At 50.3% G+C, this 18528-nt stretch overlaps 1 protein-coding gene across 4 annotated transcripts in view; it reads left to right on the top strand.

Annotated features, from left to right (window-relative positions):
* LOC116943326 (spectrin beta chain, non-erythrocytic 1-like) overlaps positions 1 to 18528 on the top strand; it is a 153101-nt gene that overhangs the window by 35110 nt on the left and 99463 nt on the right. The window contains exon 1 of one of the 4 annotated variants that reach the window (XM_032956118.2): positions 10057 to 10214. The exons of the other annotated variants lie outside the window; for them this stretch is intronic. The gene's annotated coding sequence lies outside the window, so the exon portion shown is untranslated. Of the gene's footprint in view, positions 1 to 10056; positions 10215 to 18528 lie in introns of those variants that run through there. 4 annotated transcript variants of the gene reach the window in all.

Consider the following 18528-nt stretch of genomic DNA (forward strand, 5'->3'; position numbering starts at 1 on the left):
CGGATGTTTCCGAGTGCTGCCCGTGGCGGGGTGGAGTCTGCGGAGCTGACATTAAAACAAATTTGAAATAAAAATGCATTCCGAAAGCCTAAGAAGTCCGCAGTCGACGGCTGCGCGTGTTGCACCGTCCGCGTAACGAGCCCCTTGCCTGGTTCATCGCGCGCGACGCGTTCTCCGCAATGGTGGCGCGAGGCATCGGTAGTCCGTGCGTTTCGTGTTTTCCTCGTCAAATTCTGGTCTTCCGGCCCGCACTAGCACGGTTGGAGTTTTTTTTTTTTAAATAATTTCTATATAAAATAGAACGTACGCCGATTCTCACGTAATTCTACGCGCTCATCGTAATATTAATCGGTCAGAGGTAAGGGCGCCGTGTTGTGAGCCACCATCTAGGTCACCTCAGCCTTAAATGAGTACTATCTCCTGCAGTCGCGTGGTCAGTCATAAGCACTGGGAGACAACGGTGGAAGGGAACGCATGTTTCTGGCCACGCCGCCACTCACATTACGTTGTTTTGTGTACGTATCCCATACGCCTGTGCGGGGGAATCCGACATCCAACGTGGTTGTTCAATACTCTTTGGTTCTGTTCGGTAAAGTCACGTAGGTAAAAATAAAATAACAAAAAATCACGACGTTTCGGCCACAACACAAGTGGCCTTCGTCAGGTGAAGGGACTGGACTGTCCAGAGGACAGCGTTGGAGTGAAGACAGCCAAGCCCAGGTCCCGTCCTTTGTTTCCTCCCACACAGCTTAAAGGACGCGACCTGGGCTTGGCTGTTTTCACTCCAACGCTGTCCTCATGACAGCACGGTCCCTTCACCTGATGAAGGCCACTTGTGTTGTGGCCGAAACGTCGTGATTTTTTTTGTTATATTTTTTTACCTACGTGACTTTACCGAATAGAACCAAAGAGTGTGGATCATTGCAGTCACGAAAGCTTCAAATCTGGTTGTTCATTGTTTAAAATGTTCCCCAATAAAATCGATATACTTTATATCAGCGTTCTTCACTCATTTTCAGAGGGGGAACGCTTTCGCCGATAAGGCATCATCAGTGTGAGGGCCGCCGCAGATTTGTAACCATTGGGGGTTTGACAGCGCGATGATGATGGGGGGTGTTGTCACGTGTTGTTGTTGTGTATTGTGGGGGGGGGGGGGGGGGCGCACTTCAGGGGCTGCTCTAAAGGCCACCAGGGGCTGCCAGTCGCCCGCGGGCCTTGCAATGAACACCGCTCTATACTACAGTGGTAGGGGATCAGGGGTGGTGCAGTGGTTAGCACTCTGCACCGTTAACCTGGCACCCTGAGTTTAAATTCCGGCTCCAGTTAACGTCAGTGGGAGGGCGATATCGTAAGCCGTTCTGACGCCCACCCACACTTCACTAACGCACATTGACCAGCGTGGTGAAGTATGGTTTAACAACCCCCAGCTGCCAACGCAGCATCGTATGGAAGCGTTCATCCAGCAGCGGATTGAGAAGGGTCAAAAAACAATTATCGTAAATGGTTATGTTTTGCAATTTATTTTACGGTGCTAGTTATAGCCGTGAATCTAAATTACAGCACCGACTTTGCCCTACACAAACCTAGCAGAAGCCCAGGACAGGTTCAGATAACCACCGTCACCGTCAGTGGTCGCGAGCGAGAATCGAACTCGGGTGGCCGGGTTCGTAGCGCGGCGTAGCGCTAAAACCGCTGCACCGCCGCCGCTCCCCCAACGACTCGCGAACGACCTACGCAGTGCGTCAAACGATAAATCCATGCCGGTGGGTTTTGCCCTCGGCCGGCTCCTCGGAGCCCCCAAACCGGAGAGGCGCGGCCGTTGTGTGCGCTCGACAAAGTCGGCTGCCGAGGCGCCGGGGCTTCCCACGCTGCCCTGGGACACGCGCGCGCGTCCACAGCGCAGCGCGGCCAAGTTTATTGATTTCACTGCGGCACCGGCACGAGCCGCAGACGACGCAGCGGGTGATGTACGCTTTTATACTTGGACACGGTCGCTTCTGGGACGCGCGCGCGCGTGTGTGCGTCCGTGTGCAGTGGTGGTGTAGCGGTTAGCGCTACGCTGCGCTACGAACCTGGCGACCCCAGTTCGATTCCCGCTCACGGCCAACATCAGTGACGATTATCTGAACCGGTCCTGGGCCTCCCTTAGGTCGACTTAGTCTCAAACGAGTACCTGGTGCTGTGCGTAAAAACATCGCCGCTGGGGAGACAAAAGCGGCCGGGCGTGGTGCTGGCCACCCACCCTCTCGTGCGCCGTGCTGGCCTTCATAGGTGCTCGCTAACAGCACTTCCCCCAATAATCTGTTTAGGCTATAAGGGGGATCTTTGTCTTTTTGTGTTGTTGCATGGCTGTGTGTGGGTTGGGGAGCGGCGTCGCAGCATTTAGCGTGCCGCGCTATGAACCCCCTCATGGTCAATACCAGTGGTGAATATTTTAACCCTGGGCCTCCTGTAGGTTGACTCAGCCTGAAATTAGCACCTGGTGTGGTGTGTAAACAGCACTGCGGAGGCAAAGGCGTGGTGCTGGCCACCCACCGCCTCGCGTACAGTGCCGGCCTTCATAGGCGCTCGCCCAATGTGCCATCGCAGTCTTTTTGCAGAGGGAGGCTCTGAATTCGCGTCCTGAAAGCAGAGCAACAAAGAGGGGCGCAGGGCTTTCGCGGCTGCGCTGCATGGCTCTCTGATTGGGTGTTCGGGTTGTACCCGCACGTGATTTCACGTGGAGCGAAACGTCGGACATCGTGCCCTGACAAGACGCGGATGGGGCTAATCGGGGCCTCGGATTTAACGGGACGAAGGGACTTCTTGGCGATCGTTGTAAACAAAAATAAAAGGTGCTCATTACAAACCTCGAGGCAAATGCACGCCGCGTCCGCGTCTTTTGCGGCGCCGCTGCCAATGTCTGCACCTTCAGAGCAGGGTCCGGTCAAGTCAGGTGGAGCTATCGGTTTACGGACAACGTCACTTTCCTTCCCCATTGACAACGGGGGAACATTTTTCAACGCTCAAGGTCAACTTGGCTCTGGGCACTGCCCTTAGCCTCCCCACACGAGAGGATGGGCTGAGACGCCCAGCCCCACAAGGGGCTTGAACCTTGAACCCCGGACACAGGAATTAGTCCCTTGAGGCACACGGCAAGTGAGAAGATGAATGATACCCAAGCACGTGCGTGTGGCTGGCGTGGCCGTGCAGTGGTAAGCACAACTCCGCTGTGTACCCAGCGTCCTGAGAGTGATTCCCGGTCACGGCCAACTCATAACATAAAGTAATAATCTTACTACTGTTTAATTATTGAAGGTTTTTGTCTGCCACTCAATGGCTACTGTGTACTGTATGTATGTTGAACTTCTTTCGCACCATACGTAGCCAACCGTGCTGATTGGAGCTGCGGGGGAAGGACAACAAACTAAACAAAAAGAGGTTCTAAAGACATGAGTTTTCAATCTATATGATTTAAAAGTGGCTTCCTAACATCGGAAGGAAGAGCGTTCCAGACGGCTGCAGAGCGCTCCAGACGATTCACATGACAATTTAAAAACGAATCACCAGAACACACTTTTTTAAGATTTAATTCTCATTCGGCTCCAAAGTTTCAGTAAGGTGCAGTCTCCGACCCTTTATTATCCACTCTGTCTCTCTGGCGTCTCGACTTAAGCAGCATCGCCAAATAATGCATTCAATGACAGAACCGGTAAACGTAAAGTTTTATATTTACTTAACAAAAGATTCCAACAAAAGAAAATCCACAAGCAGGGTTAATATCCGCAACGCGGGTAATGCTCCCAACGGATAAATCGAGTCACTTGCATAACGAAATCAATAACAACGTGCACAAACGGGATCACTTAAAAGCGGGAGCTTCCGACACAATTTCATGAAACCGCGGATGTCTTCGGCGCAGACGACCGGGTAGCCCAGAAGATCCGCGCGGCGTTCGCGTTGAAAATTAAGCGCTTAACGCACTGCACGCTCCAGCGAGTTTCGAGGGCGTGGCGGGGTGGGGGTGGCCTGGCTCCAGATCGTCACCCTGCGCGTCAAACGTGGCCCCGGGCGAGCTGTTCTGGCGTCTCTCTCTTTTTTTCCTGCTCTCGTCAAATTTCACTGCCAGTGGCCCTGCCCGGCACGATTTTGTCTTTGCCTGGGATGCCCCCGTCGCCCGCGCCTGCGAGCGAGGCTTTTGATCGGCTCGCCTTGGTCGATGGTGCTTTTCTCCCCGCCCTTTCACCGCCACGGAAGCCGCGCTTTGCCAAAGCGACGTCGAGGAGCTTCCTCGGCCTTCGTGAGCTTTTGCTGTTTCCGAATTTGTGCCCGAATAATGTTGCGGACTTTCTTCCTCTGTGTTTCTCCCTGTGCGTGTCTGCGTGTGGGGAGCGGTGGTGTAGCGGTTAGCGCGCCGCGCTATGAACCAAGCGACCCGGGTTCGGCCAACACCGGTGACGATTATCTGAACCGGTCCCTGGGCATCCCCTAGGTCGACTCGGCCTCAAATGAGTACCCGGTGCGATGTGTAAACATCGCCACTGGGGAGACAAAGGCATCCGGGCGTGGTGCTGGCCACCCACGCCCTTGTGTGCCGTGCCGGCCTTCATAGGTGCTCGCTACCAGCAATTGCCCTAAGTCTATAGGGCAATTGCTATAATGGGGATCTTTGTCTTTGTTTCTGTGCGTATGTAGCTCTGTGCCCATGTGGGCGTGCGTCGTCTGGTTCTGAAGCGTTCGTGAAATCAAACGCCGCGTTGGACAAAGAGACGAGTCAGATCGTGAGATGTTATTTATTTCGCTGACGACTTCCACACCTGGTCAGTTTAAGCTTCGAGCAAAAACGGCTATGCATCGCCATCATTCTAAATAAAGGTTTTTGGGTTAGATCGCGTAAATATTAATGTCGTAACCCTCCACCTCCCGACACAGCCAATTAGTAAGCGTTTTGTCACAATTAGTTACGACTTCAGCCCACCGGTGTGTTGGAGAGTAAATCCACAACATTTACAATTTGAGTAGTACGACGTTTCGCTGGTAATTACATCAACCAGCATCAAGGGACACTTTGCCAGCGTCATCATCAGCAACAGTCTTTCTTATTATCGTCGTACGTCATCATTTTCTGAAGCGGCGCTGCTGAGCTGAATGAGTCGTCGTTATTTATTCATGAATATATATTAAAAGGGACATTTGTGAATATGCGTGTTTGTTCAAAATGTTAGGCATACTTCCCGACATGCAACAAACGTGACATTTGGCATGTGGGTAGCTTCCAGACTGTACACAATGCAATAAGTATAAAAATAGACTTTTGTATTTTGGGGGGCGGGGGGGGGGGCGCAATAATGGATATATTTTGCACGGAAAGTGAGCGGTGACGTCACATCTGTGATGTCACCCGCATGCGGTAGCGTCACGCAGTGTGCCTGCTGACGTCACGCATCCCCCCACCCTCTACGTAGGCCGTGAATTAATCCAAGACAAGAATCCACGTCTCGGGCGAAGCCGGGTAGTAAAGCTAGTGATGTAATAATATAATATTCGTCGTCGTCATCATCCCTCCACCGCGAGGGCCGTGCTCAGCTCCCCAGTCGTTGTGTTCATGAAAATATTTCTCCCGCCATAGGAATGTGGAATCTCCGCTTCCTGGCTTTGGGACCAGCAAAACGAAGATGAGCTCCACACATAAAACGACGCAAAAGGCAGCAGTGGGGACACTAGGAACCCCTTTATATATTTATTATTTAGCACATTTTATTAAAGGCGGTTTAATAAATTCGTCCACGAAAGTTAAAAGACGAGGGTGGGGTGAGTGGGGGAGGAGGTCAAGGCAGGGTCGGCGCTGGTTGTGGGGGAGTGGAATGAGAGAATGAAAGAGGCTTCTGTTTACCCTCGGTCTCAACACCAAGCGCACCATCTCCCCATTGTCAGCGCGATGATTCGTCGAGCCCCCGCCCGCTGGGATCGCTGCTTTCCGCCCAGTGTCCTTGAGTGGTCACGGTATGAAGTGTCTTCTCCGCACACCCACCCACCCCCCGTGTAATCGGCTGCGTTTGTGTACGGCTGAGAAAAAAAAATTAGCGCCGCGTCTGCTTCGGCCAGCGATGCTGTGAAGTTGCAGTGGGACGCCGTCGAGTCGATAGCAAAGTCTGGCGGGCAGTTTGTGCAGAGAGGTCTCAGTTCCCATTCCCAATTGCCCGTACGGCCGATGGCGATTTTTCTACGTCGTACGACCGGAGCGTAATTTTTGTGTTTTTTTTTCATTCAATGGCCCATTGCGCTGCAATGTGGTGGACGCTGCAAACGTCGCTCGCGAGCGCGTGGCGTCGTGAGCCCGGGTCTGATTTTCAATCCGCTGCTGGATGAAAGCCTCAATCATCACGTCGTGACGGGGGTGGGGGAGGGGGGGTTGTTTGACCAAGCTTCGCCATGTTCGCCAGTACGGGCTACTGACAGGGGAGCCCAGGACCAAATTCAGATATCACTCGCCACTGATGTTAGCGGTGGGCATTTAATCAATTCATAGAACTCGGGTCGCTCGGTTCGGTGCAGTAGGCTTCCTGTCATCACTATCTACCACTGCTCCCAGTCGTCTAAATCTGCTGCTACATAATATTCTTGGGCCACTACGATTTTGAAAACTATTTTGTTGTTTTACTGATTTATCAAACTGTTGCCTTTTTCAGCGACTTGACATTGCAGATGGGGAACAAAACATATAAATGTATTTAGCCAATCTATAAACACTTTCCATCACTGACAATCCTCTATTCAAACCACGTGAGAGCTCATTACGATCGCGCGTCTCGCTCAAGTAAGACGCGAGGGAAAACAATGTTAACTCAAGGATTCGGATTCCATTTGCATGGAATTGCAATGATCCCTTTTGCAGAAATGCCAACCGCAAAACTGAACACATTCGCCAATAACACTGCTCTCATATGATATACTGTAACAGGCGACGTTTCAGGCAATGCCCCTTCTTCATAGCACAGGGATCTCTCTGCTATGAGAGAGATACAACGGTGGTTGCCAACCGTTCAGGACCCGCAGACCATGGACTGTCAACCCTCACAAATATTTTTTGCGGTCCAACACGCAGCATTAACGTGGCTTTTGTGTTTCATCGTGTAAATGTGTTGTTAACCCACCACCACCCGACACAGCCAATAAGTAAGGGTTGTCACGAAGCAAAACGTGTCAATTAGTCATTGCTTCAGCACACCGGCGTGTTGGAGAGTAAACCCACAACGGTGATTACGACCAACCTTCATCAGGTATCTTTTTTTTTTCTAAACCAAAATCGACTTCAAATCGTAGCGTCCAGCAGCGTTTTCCGCTTCCCACGGCCTTCGCAATCCCCGACGGATGGGTCCCGGTCGAAACCACGTCGCTGGGAGCCACCGTAAGAGAGGAGGGTGCGTCGCAACAACGGGGGAGATCTCTCCATCGTGAAGAAGAAGAAGTCCCGCTGGTCCGCTGGCCCGAATCGTCGCCTCTTGTATATTTAGGCCTCTTCGCGAGCGCGATTTTTCGTGAGTGCCGCCCGGTGCAATCGCGCAAGGGCGGCGGGAGCCATCGGCGTCGGCACGTTCCGCGCGCGGACCTAACCGAGGAGACGGAGCGACCGCTCGTACGCGCACGTGCGCTGACTCGCCCGCCCGCTCGCTCGCGCGCGCACAGTGCTCCGAGGCTTTTGACAGCCGTTGCCATGGCTCAGGATTACGGCAGCGGCTAAGTTTAGCTTGGGCTATATACAGAGATCGGCTTCTCCAATGATTGCCCGGCACCCCGGTCGGTACCGGCGCGTGGAGGCGAGGCGTTTCGCGGGACGGTGCTCGGCCGTTTTGTTTTTAATTCAATTCCGTAAAAAAAAAACGCGTTGTGTCACAGCGATTTTTCGGCTTGAGATGACACCGATTTGCGCAAATCGCTCTGTGCGTCCCCCTTGAAGCGGCTGTGTGCGTGTAGTTTCACGTAAATGTGCCGGATTGCGTGGATTTGACGTTTTTATTTAACATTTGCATGCACGGCGCACATCTGCTGCCAGTTCAAATCGTGGCCTTCGAGCGCCGTTGTGCCCATCATCACCCCCTGGCGTGGGCTAAAATGAGTACCACCTGGTGGAGCTACGACACCTCTGGGTAGAAAGTCAACAGGAGCTGTGCTATGGAGCAGGCATTTCCCTTCCATGGGAATGTGAAATTATCTCCACGGCTTGGCAGTAAGCATGAGCATCCAGAATGTTTTGATTGAAGCATGGGGACAGTTGGGACGTCATTGACGGGTCTCCATTGCGGTCCATCACCGACCTTCACTGACCGGCGCGGTGAAGTATGGTCAAGCAGCCCACGTTGCCCGCACGGCGTGGAGGGAGCCAAAAGTAAAGTAGCTTTTAACAACAAAAATAAACCCGAATATATAAACTATAATTATTTTCTTGCTAGATAATGCCCACTGAGCTATATAGCTCTTTTCAGAAGCGGCATGGCCACAAATGATAGCTCAACGAAGTGGCTTGTCACGTGGACATTTATAGCAGCCAAATACTCTAAACGCGTGGTGATGTTGATTCTAAGTGTGGAAGGAAAACCGGAGAACCCGGAGAAGATCCCACGCGATCACTGGGAGAGAAAAACGCAAACTCCAAATATACAACGGGCGTCAGGGTGTCGGGATCGAACTCACGATCTCCTGCATACCTGGCGAGGTAGTTAACATCTCGCCACCACGGTCGTAGAGGTTTGAAACTCTCGCACATTTCCCGCGGGGGGGGGGGAGGGGAGACTCCCAAGCGCCGAAGAACCGCGGAGAACGTGGTAACGAGGCAGGACCCGGATTTGTAAATTACAATGCTGAGTTCTGACATTTGCCCAGCACACAAAGTGCCGGGTAAATTTGACAAGAAGTCTAGATTGTTTCCCCCCCCACCCCCACCACTCCATGTCAGTGATTGTGAATGCCTCTGTGTACTGTCCAAGGCCGTTGCTACGGAGACGAAGATAATTGCTCGAGATTGAGCCGGGCCCGCATTTAGCCACGCGCGCGGCTCGTGAAAAAAAAAAACCTCAGATCCTCGCGTGTCGTGGAAGAGGACGGTGGAGGCGGTGCTGCGGTGGTCAGAGACGTTCATAATCCAGGGGTCAGTTACGTAAAACAATCTACGTGAGTACGAAGTTCACCTTTTTTTAAAAAAAATGTTTGCGTCTAACGCGGGGTTTGGTGGAGCACCCAGAGATGGAGCCTGTATGAAAGCTTCATTTGCAGGGGAAGCAATGCAATGCCAGTAAGAAGCATTAGGTTATTGTATCGATAGATATTTTAAGAGGCAGAGGCTTAGTTTTTGCATTAAATTGGTCGCAGCATTTCAAAGTAGGATCTAATTTTAAATTAGGCTGGGCAATGCTTTGTTTTTGCAAATAAAATCACCACGATAATCATTTGCAATGATGCATACAGTCAATATTTTTCGATTGGAAACTTGCTCCCCGTTAACAAAATGAACTTTCCGCTAGAACTGCGACAATCATCGTGGAGTCGTTAATTTCCCCAAATGTGGATAGATTTTCGCCCCCGCCGACGACGCGAGAGACGCACCGCGGGTAAAAACCGGGAGAGAATAATCGGCGCCGCGAGCGGCTTGCCGGGCGGTCGTCCTGTCGCGTTGCGGCAAAAAAAAAAACAACCGAAGTCCTCTCTGCCCGCTTTACGGAACCGCCCCTGCGCTCTGATGAAACAAAAAAAAATTCATCATCCTCCAAAGCGGCTCTGCGGTGGGGTCCGCACTGGCACGCGCGCGTGGGCGGCGTCCGCGTGCCCGTGCGTCGTGCGCGTGCCGACGCGTCCCAATCAATCACGCCGCACGCGGAACACTGTACCGCCAGGCGCTGGCACCCTGATGAACCCCTCGCAGACTCCGCGAGTCGACCGCGGGGGTTGTTCAGCGGTGCCCAGCCATGGTGGTGGGGGCGAGGGGGGGGGGGATTGTTGGTGCAGCGCTGACATGGCAGTGGCTCCTCCTCCTCCAGCGTCGGCGAACGCTGGCGATACGGGGAGAGCTCCTCTTGTCCGCGGTGACGTGGGGGGGGGGATGGGAGTCGCCGATAGTATTGTCCCTCCATCCGCTCCACTGACCTGCAGATACAAGATACGCGGACAATAGGCGTCATGGGTGATAGTGTCGCGGAATAGAGGAGTTCACCGGTGTTAAATATTCATCTGGCCCGCTATCGGTGAGTCGATAAATACGTCGCGATTCAATGGAAGTGCTTTTTCAAATTATGATTGCAGTGAATGTTGTGCCAAACGGTGGCTGCAGTCGTCACGTGAACTAATTATATAAAACATATACTAGTCAAAGCATATAGTCGTCAAAACACTGCAGGTATAATGAGATTAAGAATGAACGATAATCATTGAATCGATGCGTCACTTATTCACCCCAGTGAATGCCACTGCCAACCTCAAGGTGCCTCTGACCGGATGATGCAGTTAACCCATGTTCAGCGGCTTTAACAGCATATGGCCAAGATGACCTCTTGACCTTTGGATGATGGTACATCCACTCGGTGATCCTTTTGAGAGACTGCCACCTAACCATGGAAATGTGGAATTCCCGTCACTAGCTCGAGGCCGTTGCCGGAGACGAGTGTTGGACGTTTGCCAGTCCATTTATATCTCATCTTGCCATGAGGGGGAGGCACCATGTGCTGATAAACAAAAAAAACATTCTCAAAAAAAATATCCACTCAACTGCCGCAAAGGTGACCTCAGCGAAAGCACTCTTGCATTCCACTGATTATATGCCAGTGGTGTCGAACAAAGGGACAATACATTTAAAATCTATGCATTGGCTGTTTTTAACCAACAAATTTTGGCTTTGTGAGACAATGCACTGTCACTGGACAAACCAGCTGGCGCATCAGTGAGGGCTTGTTTGTATATTTCATCTGTCAGCAAACGCAGTCCTTTTTAGGAGGCAGTAGAGCAAGTAGGTCTAACTGCTCGCACTGGGCCGCCCGATCGAGTGATCGATAACTCTGCCGATTATCGTTCTATTGCGCGACCAATCGGATTGCACGGAAATAGTTTGGGCAATACAATTCTCGCCTCTGTTCCCACGTGTGCCGCTGGACGGGAGGTAATGGGCAGGGCTCGGTGATGGCAATGGCCTCCTCAGTCGTGGGCGTGGTTTGCAGGGGCAGCTGCCGTTTTTAAAGTGGCCTATTTAATCAACCATAAAAATTTGTTGATTATAAAATGCAGTCCCATCAATTGATCTGATCGACAAATCGTCCCAGCCTTTCAGTGTTATTCCTCACATATGGCAGATGCCAAATATTTACTCAGGTGTCTTCTTCAGGATGAGCTCTGTAGAGGGATGTTTAGCCAATGTCCATGAACGAGTGTTTGTCGTGCGCAAGGCGATTGGAGTACCTGGAGACAACCCATACGTAAGAGAGGGCGACTCTCATTGTTACAGTCACCTCGTAGCCCCGCGCCTACGACACCTAGCAATCCCCGGTGGTGGTCACCCATCCAAGTGCTAACCAGATCTAAACCTTGCTTCGCTTTTGGGATCTGACGAGACAGCGTGGCTTTAAGGTGATTTGGTTTTACGTTGCGGGTCTTTTAGGGAGATTTCGTTGCACGTTGTGCGTATTTTAGGGTAAGTTTGTGGGTTTTTGAGGGTGATTTGGTCGTAAGTTGTGGGTTTTTTGGATTGATTTGGTCATAGGATGTGGATTTTTGAAGGTTATTTGGTTGTACATTGTGGGTTGCCTCCGGGCACTCCGGTTCGATTGCAAACAGGATCTTCCCCGAGTCTGTGGGGCTAACTGCGTAAATAGCGCATTGCGTCCAAGTGGATGGGAAAAAAAATAGATTTGACAACACTGGTCTCGGGGAGGCATGCTCGGATCATTGTTCATCCGTCTCGGTGGACGTCAAGTGGCCACTCCTTGTGTGCATTACTTGAGAATTATGAAATTGTGTGCAACGGCGGATTGGCATCACTCTGTTTGTATAGTTGAAGCACTTACAGAAACTCTACAAATAGCCACTTGTAAACCGGTGTGTGGGGGGGGGGGGGGGGGGGCGGTGGTGGTGGAACAGTGCATCGATTTACGATGCACGCATTAAATCGCCTAACAAAAAACATCTAGGTTTTTTTTTTGTATTTTGGGTTGGCGCAATGGTGGAGCGGTTTGATTACTGGCCACGGTTAACGTCGGTGGCGAGTGGTTCATGAACCGATCCTGGGTACCCGACTTTGCCAACTCACACTAACGAGGGTGGTGAAGTATGGTTAAACAATCCCCGTGGACCAACACTGCGCAGGGAGGCATTTGTCCAATCAGCGGATTGATGAAGGCCTGTAAATGCATTCATTGTTTCGTCTTAATGGGTTACCATCACCACTGCAGCCACTAGAGGCCGCTATATGCACAATACAGATTTTTATTGTTTTACCGCAGCCCTAAATCGCAACAATTTGTTGTATTGTGGGGTCAGGTGGGGAATGTTTCTACCCCATAATAAATCCATTTTGAAGTTCGGGCTTTCAATAGGTATGGGCACTGCCCACCAGCCTCACAAGTTTACGTTAATTTTATTCCTTACCCAGATGAGTTTTCCCAGTTATTTTACACGTGTGGTCCGTGGTGCTGCGTGGGCCACAGCAACAATTCGGATCGTTGACCTGTACGTGCGTACGTATGTTGAACTTCTTCAGCACCGTGCGTTGCCAAACGCGCGGATCGTAGTCAACCCGAACGCATCCCCTCCCGTGGCTGCAGGCGACCGAATTTTTCGACTGAGAATCCGCGGCTGTGGAATGCGGTGTCGCCTAACGTGTCTCGGTTCCGCGCCGCGACGCGGCTACTCCAGAGTCCGCCTGGTATCGGTTTTCTGCATTCTGCTTTGCGTTGTATGAGAGGGGTGTGGGGACACACACACACACAAAGCAATACGAATTTCACTTGCGAATGGATAACAACTTGCGCAGATGCCATCACGGCGTACGCATTGCAGCGTGGGCAGACGCAGCAATACGGTGGCGCAGTGGTGAACGCGCCGCACTACGAACCTGGAAATCCTTAGGTTCGATTCCGGGCTAGCATCAGGGGCGAGCGATAATCTCAACGGTCCGCTGGGCACCCACACACTTTGACAAACCGCACTGATGATGGTGGTGGTGGTGAAGTCCGGTCTGACGACCCTCGTGATCGACATGGCATGGGGTGGGGCCCTTTGTCCGTTAGTTGATTGGCAAAGTTAATTTTTTGTTAAATTATTTTTTGCTTTTCTGCCCTCCTCCGCTGGTCACCATGTAGTCCCGCAGCAGTCGATAGCAACCTGCCATGCATTGTGTAGTCGCCCATCCAAGCACTAACCAGTCTCAACACAAGTTGGCTTCCGAAATATCTCCATATATGTAAAAGGCAAAGTTGTGAATATGTGTCTGTTCAAAATGTTTAGCGTACATCCCGACATGCAACAAACTTCAAATTTGCAATGTGGGTACTTTCCAGACTGTACACCATGCAACAATAAAAAAATACACTTTTGTGTTTGTTTTTACGGGGGGGGGGGGGGGTAGCTCAATAATGCATTTATTTTTTTTGCACGGCAAGTGAACTGTGACGTCAAATCTGTCACGTGCCCCGCGCATGTGGAAGCGTAACGCATTGTAGTGTAGTGGTTAGCGCGCTGCGCTACGAACCCGGCGACCCCAGTTCGACTCCCGGTGACGGTTATTTTAACCGGTCCTGGGCCTCCCCTAGGTCGACTCAGCATCAAACGAGTAACAGCTGTGGTGTGTGAACATCGCCACTGGGGAGACAAAGGCGGCCGGGCGTGGTGAATCCAAGTCCCGGGCGAAGCCGGGTAGTAAAGCTCGTACAATATTTAAGATAGTGTGCATTCTGGGTTATTTGGCCAAAGGCAAATCACATTACAGGACGCTGGTTAATGTATTTCCCAGTTTTAGTGTCCAGTATTTATTTGGTATAGCAATGAAGAAGGGCCATTGCCCGAAACGTCGTCTATTACAGTGTATACATTACCAGTGCAGAGGGCGTGTGGGTGGGGGTGTACACGGACGGCAAGGTTCGAGGGAGGTGGATGGGGGGGGGGTCACTCAAGGGACAAGGGAACACGCCCAGAGAAATAATGAAGTAAGTGAATGAAGCAAACAATGAAATAATAAATTAATGAAACAATCGCACAAGTAATTTAAGGAACGCAGCGAAAAACAAAAATAATATTTAAATAACCAATTGAATAAATATTACTATTAATTACAATAAATAATTAGACAAATAGCACAACTGCAGAAAGAATCAAATGAATACCAAAACAAATATTTAAAGAAACAACGATTTAAATAAATAATCAAAATAATTATGAAAGAAGGGCGCTGGGGAAGGAAGGTGCGGAAAAGGGAATTGGGGGAAACCCCCAAAAGGAAATGAATTGGCGGGAAGGAAGAGAGGGGGGGGGGGGGGATAATGGGGGGTGGAGTGGGGGGGAAAGGTGGGAGGCTCCGGGGGAAGATAAAAAAACTACAAATTCATAGTCTTGGTTCTTTCGCTAAAGTCGCGTAAGATAGAAAACAAGACCGCTTGTGTTGCGATCGAAACGTCGTGGGGTTTTTATTTGCTTTAATTCTTTTCAATTTTTTAAAAATTTTATTTAACTATTTTTATTGTGGGTTTTTTGCTTTAATTATTTCATAATTTTAATGATTTTTATTATTTATGTTTTTTTTTCTATCTACGTGACTTTACCGAAAGAACCAAGAATATGAATTCCCGCAGTCACGGAAGTTTCCAGTACAAATATTTTTTTTGTTTAACCAGGTAAGTCCCACTGGCGCGATATAGCTCTTTTTATTGATCAGACGCGACCTGGCCACAAATGATAGCTCAACGAAGTTGGCTTATCACGTGGAAAATGTATCGCAGCCAAATATTCTAAATGGCACGTCGAGTACAGTGGACGTGTGAAGGGAAGAAAAACACCCGGAGGATCCGGAGAGAAATCCACGCGACCACGGGGAGAGAACCACGGGGAGAGAACCACGGGGAGAGAACCACGGGCAGAGAACGACGGGGAGAGAACCACGGGGAGAGAACCACGGGGAGAGAACCACGGGAAGAGAACCACGGGGAGAGAACCACGGGGAGAGACCCACGGGGAGAGAACCACGGGGAGAGAACCACGGGGAGAGAACCACGGGGAGAGGACCACGGGGAGAGACCCACGGGGAGAGAGCCACGGGGAGAGACCCACGGGGAGAGAACCACGGGGAGAGAACCACGGGGAGAGGACCACAGGGAGAGAACCACGGGGAGAGAACCACGGGGACAGAACCACGGGGAGAGAACCACGGGGAGAGAACCACGGGGAGAGAACCACGGGGAGAGACCCACGGGAGAGAACCACGGGCAGAGGACCACGGGCAGAGAACCACGGGGACAGAACCACGGGGACAGAACCACGGGGAGAGAACCACGGGGAGAGAACCACGGGGAGAGAACCACGGGGAGAGAACCACGGGGAGAGAACCACGGGGAGAGAACCACGGGGACAGAACCACGGGGAGAGAACCACGGGGAGAGAACCACGGGGAGAGAAACACGGGGAGAGAACCACGACAAACTCCCAAATATAGAACAGCAGCAGCAAGCAGCAGCAGGCGTCGGGGTCGGGATCCAACCCACGACCTCCTGTATACCTGGCGATGACCTCCTGTATACCTGGCGATGACCGCCTGTATACCTGGCGAGGTCCTCCTGTATACCTGGCGATGACCTCCTGTATACCTGGTGATGACCTCCTGTATACCTGGTGATGACCTCCTGCATACCTGGCGAGGTGATGGCTGGAGTTTGCGGGGGAGGCACGGGGGGGGGGGGCAGCGTCTCTCCCAAACTGAACACTTTCATTAATTCATTTTCAGAAGTTTACAATATAGAAACATTCTTAGTTTTTTCGGTAAAGTCACGTTGAAGGGAAACAACAAAATAATAAAAAATATATAAAACAATAAAAAATTCTCACGACGTTTCGACCATAACTCAAACGGTCGTCTTCACCTGAAGACTCAAACGGTCGTCTTCACCTGAAGACGACCGTTTGAGATATGGTCGAAACGTCGTGAGAATTTTTTATTGTTTTATATATATTTTATTATTTTGTTGTTTCCCTTCAACGTGACTTTACCGAAAAAACTAAGAATATGAATTACTGCAGTCACGAAAGCTTTAAATCAAAATTTAATATAGAAACATAATATATATATGAGCCTTATGGCTACACCCCGGGGTCCCATAGTACCCCGGCTCTCGCACAATTGTCCGTGACGCAGTAATTTTGAGTCTGTTGATGGTCGACGATGCGCCAATGGACTCATCTCGACGAGCTGCATTCACGACGATGCACCACCACTTACGGTGCGTGCCGCGAGCGTTCAGGGCTTCGGCGCGATCGTCCTCGCTGCGTTTCGACATCGTGGAGTGGCACCGATTTCGGATCGATTGGTTAACACCCCTGGAAAAAAGTGTCCCAGAAATAAAATATTTAGTTGCCTCGGTACCCCGGGGTACCGCCATAAGGATCATATGCACTCGCGATTCTTGAAGTGAGGGACAAAGCCAACCCCTGCCGCCGCCTCCCCCGCCAACCCCAAAATATCGAAGTGCAAACGACTCCGTGAGCGAGGTCGTTAACGTCTCTCCAACGCGGCGCCCTGCGGCTGTTGACGGTCAGAAGGCGGGCGGGCTTGTTGGCCGTGTCCTGCCAGTGTTGTTGGCGTCGGTGTTGATCGGAACGGCGGCGTTCCCCGTCGCAGGAACGACTCGCGTCGACTCGTTGTCACCCGCACGATGCCTGCAGGCAGCGGAGGGAACGTTGCGGTTGAAGTGACTGGCACAAGGGAAGCTTCCATCAGGCGGAGCTCCGGTGCAGATTTTTGTTGTTCTGCCGCATGCGAAGCCATGGGGGAGAGAAGCCGAAACTGAACGCCAGTCTAAATTTTGATTTAAAGCTTTCGTGACTGCAGGGATTCATATTCTTGTTTTTTTTATTGTTTTGTATTTTTATTATTTTATTGTTTCCCTTCTACGTGACTTTACCGAAAGAACCAAGAATATGAACGCCAGCTACCACCCATTCTCACCTTCCACTAACAGCTGCGCTAAGGGGGCGTCCATAAATGACGTCACGCACCTAGGCGGGGAGGGGGCTCAGACATTTGTGACGATGTGTGACGATGGGGGGGGGGTGAGAGATGTGACGTCACATCAAAATGCGCAACTTTAAATAAATATAGACAACACGTTCTACTTAAATTTTGATTTAAAGCTTTCGTGACTGCAGTGATTCATATTCTTGGACCTTTCGGTAAAGTCACGTTGAAGGGAAACAATAAAATAATGAAATATATATTAAACAATAAAATTCTCACGACGTTTCGACTGAAACACAGGCAGTCATCATCAGGTGTGAAAACCAACGGCAAGAACATTCTTTCAAATGTCGTTGGTTTTCACACCTGATGAACATTTGAAAGAATGTTCTTGCCGTTGGTTTTCACACCTGATGATGACTGCTTGTGTTGCAGTCGAAACGTCGTGAGAATGGTATTGTTTTATATATATTGTATTATTTTATTGTTTCCTTTCCACGTGACTTTACCGTTCTACTTAATTGAATAGACTTTTTAATAAATGTTTTCTCCTACAACATCAGAGTGCAGCGCCACATTAAATACGCTTTACAATGACAATAGTTTAAAGCGATTTGAGGCATTTTAAATATATTTTTTGGGGGGGGGCAGAGTTTTGTGACGTCATATTTGAGGGGGGTCTGACTTTTTGTGACGCCGTGTGACGAGGGGGGGGGTCGTCCAAAATCGCTTGACGTCATTTATGGATGGAGTTAGACTGATGGCCTTAATCTTAGTTGTCTTGTGGTTGTTGTTGTTTGACTTGCATCCCACTGGGATTTTTGCACACAACGTTGGTGTACGGTGCTATTTCAGGAATATTTAGCTGTTTTTTTTCCTGGATTTTCTGTTTGCACAGTCACGCACAGTCACTTTAAGATGTTTTCTTGTTCATGTTTTTGTTTTTTGTTTGTTGCGGTTGCACCCGATTCAAGAGCCGAATGGCTCACAGGGCTATACCAAAATAAATGGAACTATGAAATAAATGGAACTATGGAGCGGGAGACTCAATTGGTGTTTAAAAAAAAATCTTATTATAGTTCAACATTTGAACCTTGTCACGGTCCCTCTGAGCCTCCGCGTTGACATTATTTTTTGCCCGGTTGAAGCAATTCCTGACTCTTCCTGACATTGCATTGACCGTCAAGGATTAGTTATAGTGGAGCTTACTGGGGGCTTGGCCATACATACATACTACCAAGTATAATCTGGACATTGTGTTCATTCCATGGGTGGAATTCAGATGGTACAGGACCATTTATTTCCCTACCCGTCTAGCCCCTTTACAGAGGCCACCGTGTCGACAAGCCTCTGGC

Source organism: Petromyzon marinus, chromosome 17 (assembly GCF_048934315.1).
Source record: "Petromyzon marinus isolate PM22_M1 ecotype Great Lakes invasive population chromosome 17, UKy_Petmar_22M1.pri1.0, whole genome shotgun sequence".
NCBI classification, from domain to species: Eukaryota; Metazoa; Chordata; class Hyperoartia; order Petromyzontiformes; family Petromyzontidae; genus Petromyzon; species Petromyzon marinus.